Genomic DNA, 10,269 nt, shown 5'->3' with positions numbered 1-10,269 from the left:
ACTGTCGGGGGGGCCGCCATGGGTGGCCGGTCTCGATCCTCCGTGGCTGTGCAAGGGAGAGGGACAACATGGAGCCAAACCTTCCCTATTGGAAGGAAGAAGAAGAAGAGAAATGACTTTTCTCTCTCTTCTTTAGTTTATTTTATTAAAAACAAAATCTCTTATCAGTAAAAAAATAATTTATTTAATTAACTTATTGGTTACTCACTTTATCTTTAGATGGATAAAAAAAGAAAAAAATTTAGTGTCCGAAAGGGGTGGACCCTGGTAACCCCAATAGAGAGAGTTCTACATAATAAATTTTATTTATGAATTTATTTTGTAATTATCAATTTAAATATATAAAAGAGCAATTCAACGGACAAGAAGATATTGAATTAGATTTTGACACCTAGATCAAAATCTAGTGAGATCAGTCACTGTCAACTGAGATAAGCACCTCCGTATATGATCATCATTATAGATATGCTATTTTACTGTTAGATTAATTTTTATATTTTTTAAATTATTTTTTAATAATTTTTTTCTTTCATTATGTCTGTGCTGCATTTATTTTATTATTTATTCCATTTTATTGGTTCTTAATTACATGTGATGTCATTGTTTCATATTTATATTATTAATTTTTTAAATAAATAAATATATAACAGCTATGGATTCATCTCAATATGTAATATTTTTGTCAAAAAAAAATAATGGAGATCTTAATTTTGTTGAAACATCATAAATAATAAATACTTAAATGTATAGGAGAGCAATTCAATGGACAAAAAGAAATTGAGTTGGATTTTGATGCCTAGATCAAAATCTAGTGGGATCACCATTGTCAATTGAAGTAAGCACTCCATACATGATCATCATTATAGATATGCTATTTTCATTTGACTGATTTTTATATTTTTTTTAAATTATTTTTTAATAATTTTCTTCTTTCATTATGTCTGTGCTGCACTTAGTTTGTCATTTATTCCATTTTATTAGTTCTTAATTATATATGATGTCATTGTTTCATATTTAGATTATTAATTTTTTAAATAAATAAATATATAACAGCTATGGATTCATCTCAGTATGCAACATTTTTGTCAAAAAAAATAATGAAGATCTTAATATTGTCGAAACATCAGAAATAACAAATACTTCTGTTATTCCCACTATGACTATGAATACACCAATAACGACCGTGAGGGGTTGCTGCTCCTCGAGAGCCGCTGCCATGGAAGGTGGCTGGCATTCAAAGAATAACCCCTCCCCTGTTTTAATGAAAAAAAAGAAGAAGAGAGAGTCTCTCTTCTCTCTCTTTTTTTATTTAATTTATTTCTTTTAAGACTAGGGCACTTGGAGTGGGCCCTGATGAGTCATGTGGGATTTAAATCAAATAATTTATATTTTATTATTTTATTATTATTATTATTATTGATTGATCAAGCATTGGCCACATCGAGTTGTGAAACAATGTCAACTTACTCTGGTACAAATGATTGTGAGATGTCAATTCGCTATGCCCTGATGTCTCCAATAACAAGCATATTCATGTTGGATGTTCACCCATCATATCATCGACTGATGATCTCATAGTGGTATCATCGGCTAAATTTCTATATGATATAAGAGACATAACTTGCATTGCTCGGCAGCATCAAAAATTTATTCTTTCACAAAAAAAGTTGCAACAACTAGGCAACCGTTCAGTTTATAATTTTCATAGTGCAGTACCATGCAGAGATGAAATAGCCCATGTTGTCCGGTGACGTTGCAAAGAGATTCTTATACAAAAAAGAATGACCCAAAGACAACACTTAGGCAAGTAAGTTTCTTATAGTAAATATAAATTAGTTTATAGTAAATATAAATTTTATAGTAAAATCTAATAGACTTTTACTATAAAATTTATTGACCTATAGGTTGTACAATGAAATATGTGATTTTAGAGGACCAACATGCACATATGAGTATTGTGGAGCAAAAGTCTAGTATGAAGAGAGGCAAAATAGGTCATGCACCAATAAGAGTCCAAAATTTAGCATATGTTGTCAAGTAGAAAAAGTGCAACTATCTTTGCTTAAAGAACCACCCACCTCCACTGTTGAAGACTTTGATGGATTATAGAAGGGGAAGTCAATCAAAAATGTTTCGAGATAATATCAGATCCTACAATTCGTTGTTTTCCTTTACATCAATGGATGGCTGTATTGATCGAACAATTAACGATGGCAGTGGACCATATGTATTCCAAATCAACGGATTGAATTATCACAAAATTGAATTGTTATTACCATCTGAGGGAGAAAATCCACAGTTTGTATAGCTATATATATATATATATATATATATATATATATATATATATATATATATATATATATATATATGATATTGAGCATGAAGTTGAAAATAGGATATCAGTTGTTGAGAAATGAATACAAGGCTCATATTTGGATCCAACCATCGTGCAGCAATTAATAGACATGTTAAACGCTAACAATGTTCTGATTTAGTCATTCAAAATGGCAAAAGATAATTTTATGACACAGAGCTACGGTTACAACTAATAATCGATCGCATGACTGATAGTCATCAGTATAATTTACCAACTTGCTCTAAAGTAGCTGCATTGATAGTTGATAATTTTGATAAGAAAAATAGGGAAAGAGACATAATAATTGAGTACAAGATAAGGGGCTTCAAAGAATTACTGAATTACATCCAACTTTTATGACAATACAATATCCCTTACTATTCCCTTATGGTGAGGATGGATATAGAATGGGCATCAAATACAGGAGTCATCCTGATAGCGAAATCTATAAAAGAAAAATGCTGACCATGAGACAGTACTATGCCTATCGACTGTAATAATGTGCCGGTGAATCAGACCTATTGTTAAGGGGTGGCTGTCTTTTCCAATAATTCATAGTTAATGCTTACACTGTAATTGAAGAACAAAGATTTCATTGGATAAGAGAAAATCAAGCAACACTACGATCTAATCTACTCAAAGGAGTGTAAGATGCTATTTTACATGGGGACACAATAGTATGTTCTATTGGAAAAATAATATCCTTCCATCATCCCACACTAGGAGTCTATGATATAGGGTACAGAACTATCAAGACATAATAAAAATTTGCAGATGGGCTGGCCATTCAGATATTTTTATCACTTTTACTTGCAACCCAAAATGGTCAAAAATATAAAAATTCATGGATGAGGTTGATTCATACCAAAATTCAGAAGATAGAGCAGGCGCAGCGAATCATGTGTTTCACCTCAAACTTCTGGAACTACTGTCTAACATAAGAAAGAAAAAATACTTCAATCATACTATTGCAAGTAAGTTCCTTTCATATCTGTTAAAAAAAAAAAATTACTTCCTAGAGCACATACATTATTGTCAGTAGCATGGTTATTTAAGCTACAACGCTGATAGTTTGTTGTTACAAACATACAATTATCTATACGATCGAGTTTCAAAAATGTGGTCTTCCTCACATACACATGTTGGTTTTTCTGTATCCTGATGACAAGCATGCAGATCAGTCACACATTGATAAAATAATCAATGCAAAAATACCAAATAAAATTGAAGTTCTTGAAGGTTATTTTGCTATTCAAACATACATGCTGCATGGTCCATGTGGTAAAAGTAGATCATCATCTCCATGTATGGTTGACAACCGTTGCATCAAATATTTTTCAAAAAAATACAATAATCAAACTGTATTGGAAGAAGAAGACTTTCCAATATGCAAAAGGAGGAACAATGGCAATATCGTGACAAAAAAAAGAGTTGAAACGGACAATGCTTATATAGTGCCTTACAATAGAAAACTCTTAATAAAGTATCAGGCACACGTAAATATTAAATTCTGTAATTGTTCACGATCAATTAAGTACTTGTTTAAGTACATAAATAAAAGTCATGACAGAGTCAGTGCAGTTATTGAAAAGATAAATGCCGATAGTGTGCATGCATTTACAAGCAGGAATATCGAGTTTGATGAGATCAAAGCTTACTGAAACTGTAGATACATTTTAGCATCAGAGATCTGTTGGAGAATTTTTGAATTTGCCATTAATTATAGAGACCCTTCAATTGAGAGGCTCAATTTGCATCTTTCAAATGAATAAACAATAGTTTTCGCTGATACTGCAAATTTAGAAAATATGCTGAAAAAATCAGTAGTTGATAGAACCATGTTCATAAAATAGATGAAGGCAAATGAGCAACATAAAAAAGCTAGAGAACTAACTTATGTTGAATTCTCACAAAATGGATATGGCATAAAGATGTTCTTGAGTGGATGAATAAGAAGTCTGGCAGAAGCATAGGTGGAATATTCTACGCCCATCCTGCAAGTGGTGAACGTCATTATTTGAGGATGTTACTGAACACTGTTAGGGTTTCCACATCCTTTGAAAATATTCGAGCAGTAAATAGAGTCCTCTATCCAACATTCAAGGCAGCATGCTACGCTCTTGGATTGCTTGATGATGATAAAGAATGGCACGATTGTTTATAAGAGGCATCCCTTTGGGGATCTAATCATCAATTGTGACAACTTTTTGCAACGCTACAGCTTTACTGTGAAGTCACTAATCCTAAAGAACTTTGGACTATTAATTGAAAAATATTATCAAAAGATATGTTATACATACAAAGAAGAAAGTTAGATCAACCACAGCTTCATCTAACTGAAGAATAGATACAGAGCTACGCATTATTTGAGATTAAACGAATACTGCAAAGATCAGGCAAATAATTAAAAGATTATGGAGGCATTTCATTGTCAAATGTATCATTACTACGAGAATTAAACAATAAACTTCTTACTGAGGAGACAAACTACAACAGAAAAGAGCTTCCAATGGAATTCATAAAGCTTTACAATGGCTTAAACACAGACTAGCTTACAATATTTGAAATAATTATCAAATAAGCAACAGCAAAAGAAGACAAGCTTTTCTTATTTATGGCCATAAAGGAACAGGAAAGACTTATCTATGAAAAATAATTTTGGCAATATAAAAGCAGAGAGCCATATTGCTCTTACTGTAGCAACTTCTGAAATTGCATTATTATTGCTTTCTGGATGTAGAACGCCCATTCAAGATTTTACATCCTGTTGAACTTAATAGAAGATACAACATATAAGATAAAGTAAGAAACACAATTGGCAGAATTATTGAGCAAAACAAGTCTTATCATATGAGATGAAGCACCGATGGCACACAAACATTGCTTTGAGGCGCTAGACCATACACTCAGGACATATTGCGGTCTACTTTTTTAGATAGTTTTAACAAACCATTTGATGGAAGGACAATGATATTTGGAGGAGACTTTCATCAAATATTATCAGTTGTCCCTAAAGACAGGAGAAAGATATATTAGATGCCTCCATTAACTCATCATACCTGTGGTAACATTTTGAGATCTATCTACTACACAAAAATATTTTGAAAAATGGTGCTTGCACAAGTTCAAGTGTCAAGTTTGCACAAATGGACCCTCAATGTCGGAGATGGTAAAAGAGCATCTGACACTGGTGAGTAATGGATTGAGATTCCACATAAGCTCATGATGGACCACAATTGCAATGCAATACAAAAAATAGTTGAAATCGCTTATCAAGATGTGGCCACTAAACTGACAGATCAGCATTTCTTGCAAGAAACAAGAATAAAATGGTCCACGAAATAAATGATCACATATGGGACCTAATTCTAACAAAAGAAAGAATATACTTTAGCTCAGATTCAATTTGCAGAAACTCAACAAACTCTGGTGATGATGATGCCCTTTACCCAATTGAGTTTAATTCATTGAAATTTGTTGGCATACCAAATCATGATCTTCGACTAAAAAATGATATTCCTATCATACTGCTTTGCAACATCAACCAAAGTGCTGGCTTATGCAACGGTACAAGATTTTTTATAACTCAACTTGAGAAATAGTTTGTGTAAGCTAAATTCATTGCCAAAGAGAATATTGGCCAAAAAATCTTCATTCCTGGCTAATTTTATCACCCAACGAATCAAAATGGCTATTCAAACTTCGAAGAGACAGTTCTTCTTATCCATTTACTTTACAATGACTATAAATAAGAGCCAAGGCCAAACATTAAATCATGTTGGTTTATATTTATCCAAGCAAGTTTTTTATCATAACAATTATATATCGCTCTATCAGAGTCACAAGCAAGAATGAACTACACATACTGATAACAGATGAAGAAGCTGAAGATCCAAGCTATGCAAAAAATATTGTCTATCCAAAAATTTTACTAATATAAAATATGCTAATTGATTGGTATCAACATCATTTATCACTAAACTAAATAGCATAATACCATTTCTCTTGTTCTTCTTACTTTCGTCCCCTACCCCATTTTAAAACACAGTCCTTCCTTATGCTTGAAATTTTGCAGATCAATGGATACCAAAGAGTACTCACTTCTGAGTGAACTCTTTAGTAAACAAGACACATGAACTATCAATGCTAGGGTTACACGCCTGTGGCAAACAACCAATACAAAGATAAATAAGAATATCGGATTGGAATTGCTCCTGTTGGATAAAAGGTAGGCGCAAAACACATTTACATAAGACATGTTTTTAACTATGAAAGACGAAAATTTACCTATCCTAATGTTATGGATGATAATGATACAAGCCATTATGTTCAATGTTCAAGTGGAGAAATTTAGACAAAAAATTCGAGAAGGCCACCGGTACTTCATAATAAATTTCAAAGTTGTTCAACCTATTCAGAGTACAGAGCTGTTCCAAACAATATGTGAATAATTTTTTATTCACAATAATTCTTACAGAAGTACAAACTCCAACCACTGAGATTTCACTATTCCACTTTCACTTTGCAGATATGCCTCTTATATCTGAAAGGTGCAATAAAAATACATATCTGATAGGTAAAAATAAAAATACACCACACATAGCTCAATATATTTTATTCTCAATACTTGATATAATACAATTACTTTTACTGTTATTACAGATATCATTGGAAAGCTCAGTTGAATATGTGAAGCGAAAACATACAAGCAAGAGGAAAAATAATTCCTAAAAGAGATGTTGAATTGTTGCTCGAAAGGCAAGTACCTTTACAACTATTAAAAAAAAGAGATTTTTTTTCTATATTACACACAATATTTATGCACATGACTATAAGTAAATCTTTCAGTAACTAAAAGATTAAAATCATAGTTTGGGAAAAAGCAACAAATGAAATCAGTTTAGAAGAGAACAAAAATGAAACCACCTCCCGCATCATTATTGTGACATCAACAACTGTGAAGATGTTCCAAGGTAATAAAATATTTGCATATGTAATTGAGTCTTTTCAATTTCACAGCTAATTACTCCCGTCTTCCACATACAGATAAATACAATCTCTCCTCTATCAATGCTACGAGAATTTACAAAACATTGATATCCCAGAAGTAGCAAAACTCAAGCAAAGATATATATACTAACAAAACTTTAATTAAACAATGACAGATTTAGTTAATATTAAAAAAAAAGTTCAGATTCATGAAGGCAACAAACTTAATACAACAGTTGTACTTGCAAAGTGATGCATATAAACCCCTACATGAACAAATTTCTACAATAAAAAAATATTACAACAGCTAAAGAAAATATAGGGACAAACAAAAATTGATGTCAGTCAACATTATATATAATTATCAGATAAATATTTTATCTCAAAACTAATGTCCTTTTATCTCTTATGTAGAATGCTATCTTCATAGTATGTGCAATTGTTGTTGGTATTGAGGAGAGATTCGGATGGTCCTACGTGTCCTACACAAACTGTGCAAGAAAAGTAACAATGTCAAACAACAATACGAATGCAGGACATGCAACACCTCTGTTGACTACCCAGTTCCAAGGTAATACATTCTTACAAAGTTGTAAAAACAACATAATTAATAAAGTCCAAAATTATGATACTAATACATTATACAATTAAATAAGGTTCAAGATTAATGTAAGGGTGAAGGACCATTCTGACATAGCAATAATGACTCTTTTCAATAGACAAGTTAAAAACTTATTAGGAACCACTGCTTCAGAGTTGGCAAAAGACACAAATATTAGTTCAGTCGCTGTTCCTGATCAAGTTCAAAACCTCCTGTATAAATCATTGATCTTCAAAATTGAATGACTATAATTTGAAAGAAAGCTTCCAAAATTACATATCATGAAGATTTATGAAGCAGATGAAAAATTAAAAAATGACTACAAAACCGCCAACTTATAAAGATAATTACATAATGGTCTACTTCTCTCAAACATAATGCAATTACAACTGTACTTTACCATTTCCTTTGTTACAGGACATGATACATAACTCAAGTGACAACGATGTCAGAGAAGTGCAGTCATCATCATTCTCAATTCCATAAAAAAAAAGATGCTATCAAAGACATTATCAGGAAAGCACGAATCGAAACAATATGGCAGAATTAGAAATTACCGATGAAGATAGTCACATAACAACCTCCAAAAAGAAATGAAAGCTTCAAATCATTGATGAAAATCGATAAAATTATTTTTCATTATGTTGAATTTTTTATTACATTTTGGTCCACTCTATACCGACTACATCATATTATTTTTCTATCAATATAAATACATCAATATTTCCAACTATCAAATACTACATATTATAATCTTGTAAATAATAATATCTGAATAATTAAAAATAAGATAATAATATCTAAAAAATTATTTTCAGACATCCAATTCTATGCAACATGTGAATCTTCGAATAATTCATAAATAATAAAATAAATAAAAAAATAAAAAAATTATCTTTAAACTGTTGCTAAACAGCCGGAGGTGCCGTACCAATACTGCAAGAGCTCCCATCTCAAAAGGACTAGAAGTTTAGCGTTCTCTCATCTCACCGAGTGGGGTTCGGGTCATGTACTTAATGCCAAAGAATGATTGATTTTTTTTATTTCTCTTTTTTTTTTTTTATGATATGTGGATCGTGCCTTGCACAATTTGTAAAATACTCCAGTAACGTAGCAGCTATTTCACGATCTAACGGTGTATCTCATAAAAAATAGTGCATCATTCTTTCGCACAAAGGTACAACCCAAACCCCTCCCAATGCCAATACAAAATAATATACTTTTAAAAAAGGAAAAAAAGTTGCAGGTACTGCAAAGTTTATATGCCATAGAGACCCCCGTAAAGGAATAAAACAACGTTATAAGAACAAAGACCAGCAAAGAATATATATTTCAGTACAATCAACAAAATCATCACATCGCAGACTGGCTGGAAAATAATTTTAAAGTAGATCGGTCTGAATCTCATAGAGAAAAATCTCAATCCAATTATCTGAGTCTCATAAGATTGTCAGTCTAATCATCCAAATAGATACATACATGTTTAAAGGGTATCAAGTAGGATAGTTGGTAAAACTTTCGAAAAATGATCTCACGGATCTGGCTTTGTGTCAGAAATTTCTGTCAGGATTTTTTTACAAAAATAATGATAATAATAAGCAAAAAATATAAAAAAATTAAATTTTTTTAATATAATTTTTTAAAAAAATTATATTTAAAATATTGCCAAACAGCATATTTGTAAGCGGCTAAGTTGATTTTAAGCAGATGAACCATAAACCACAACCCTTCGTGGATTCAAACTATTTGTCGCCGACAAATAGGGCATGAATTTTTCCTCCGGAACCACCGAAAGATGCATTCCTCGTGGTACTTGTGAGAGCAATTTAGAATCTTCACCTTTCTTCTCTCGTCATACTTTTGAAGGCACACCGGACAAAGCTCGGAATCCGATGCTTGCTCCATCTTGACCGCCTTCAGCTTCCACGATGCAAATCGGCCCATGGCCCTTCTCAACTTCATCAACGCAAAACCATGCCGACCCAGAAAGTATGCACCGTACGCGCACGATACTGCCGCAGCAAAAATCGCCGCGGTGCCTCCCAGAACGATAAGACCCACTTCTCTCGCTGTGTATTCTTGCAAACGATCCCTTCACATCATGAAATTAAAAAAAGTTGTTTACAATAAAGTAGCAAGTTAAAAGAATGAAGGAAAAGAGGGGAGAGAGAGAGGGGCGTGTACATGTTTGGATCGCCAGGTGATCTTGCGATGATTGAGGTTGAGAGTAGGGAAGGAGAAGTACGAGGAAGGAGAAGAAAGATGGATTTAAGATCCAACGAGGGCTTGGGGTTCATAATATAGGTTTTGTTGCATATGG

General features: G+C 32.4%; 1 long non-coding RNA gene across 2 annotated transcripts; it reads right to left on the bottom strand.

The window, feature by feature from the left end:
* Nucleotides 1–2,935: 2,935 nt before the first annotated feature.
* On the bottom strand, nt 2,936–10,265 carry LOC140855662 (uncharacterized). Of its 2 annotated transcripts, XR_012138625.1 has the most exons (4): nt 10,134–10,265; nt 4,254–10,041; nt 4,018–4,170; nt 2,936–3,291 (listed from the first exon to the last, which is right to left on the bottom strand). It is a non-coding gene; the product is annotated as an uncharacterized lncRNA (long non-coding RNA). The 2 variants fall into 2 exon arrangements; XR_012138624.1 differs by having other exon boundaries at nt 4,018–10,041.
* Between the last annotated feature and the right edge of the window lie 4 nt (nt 10,266–10,269).

This window comes from Elaeis guineensis, chromosome 2 (genome assembly GCF_000442705.2).
Source record: "Elaeis guineensis isolate ETL-2024a chromosome 2, EG11, whole genome shotgun sequence".
NCBI classification, from domain to species: domain Eukaryota; kingdom Viridiplantae; phylum Streptophyta; class Magnoliopsida; order Arecales; family Arecaceae; genus Elaeis; species Elaeis guineensis.
This window is presented reverse-complemented; position numbering and strand designations above follow the sequence as displayed.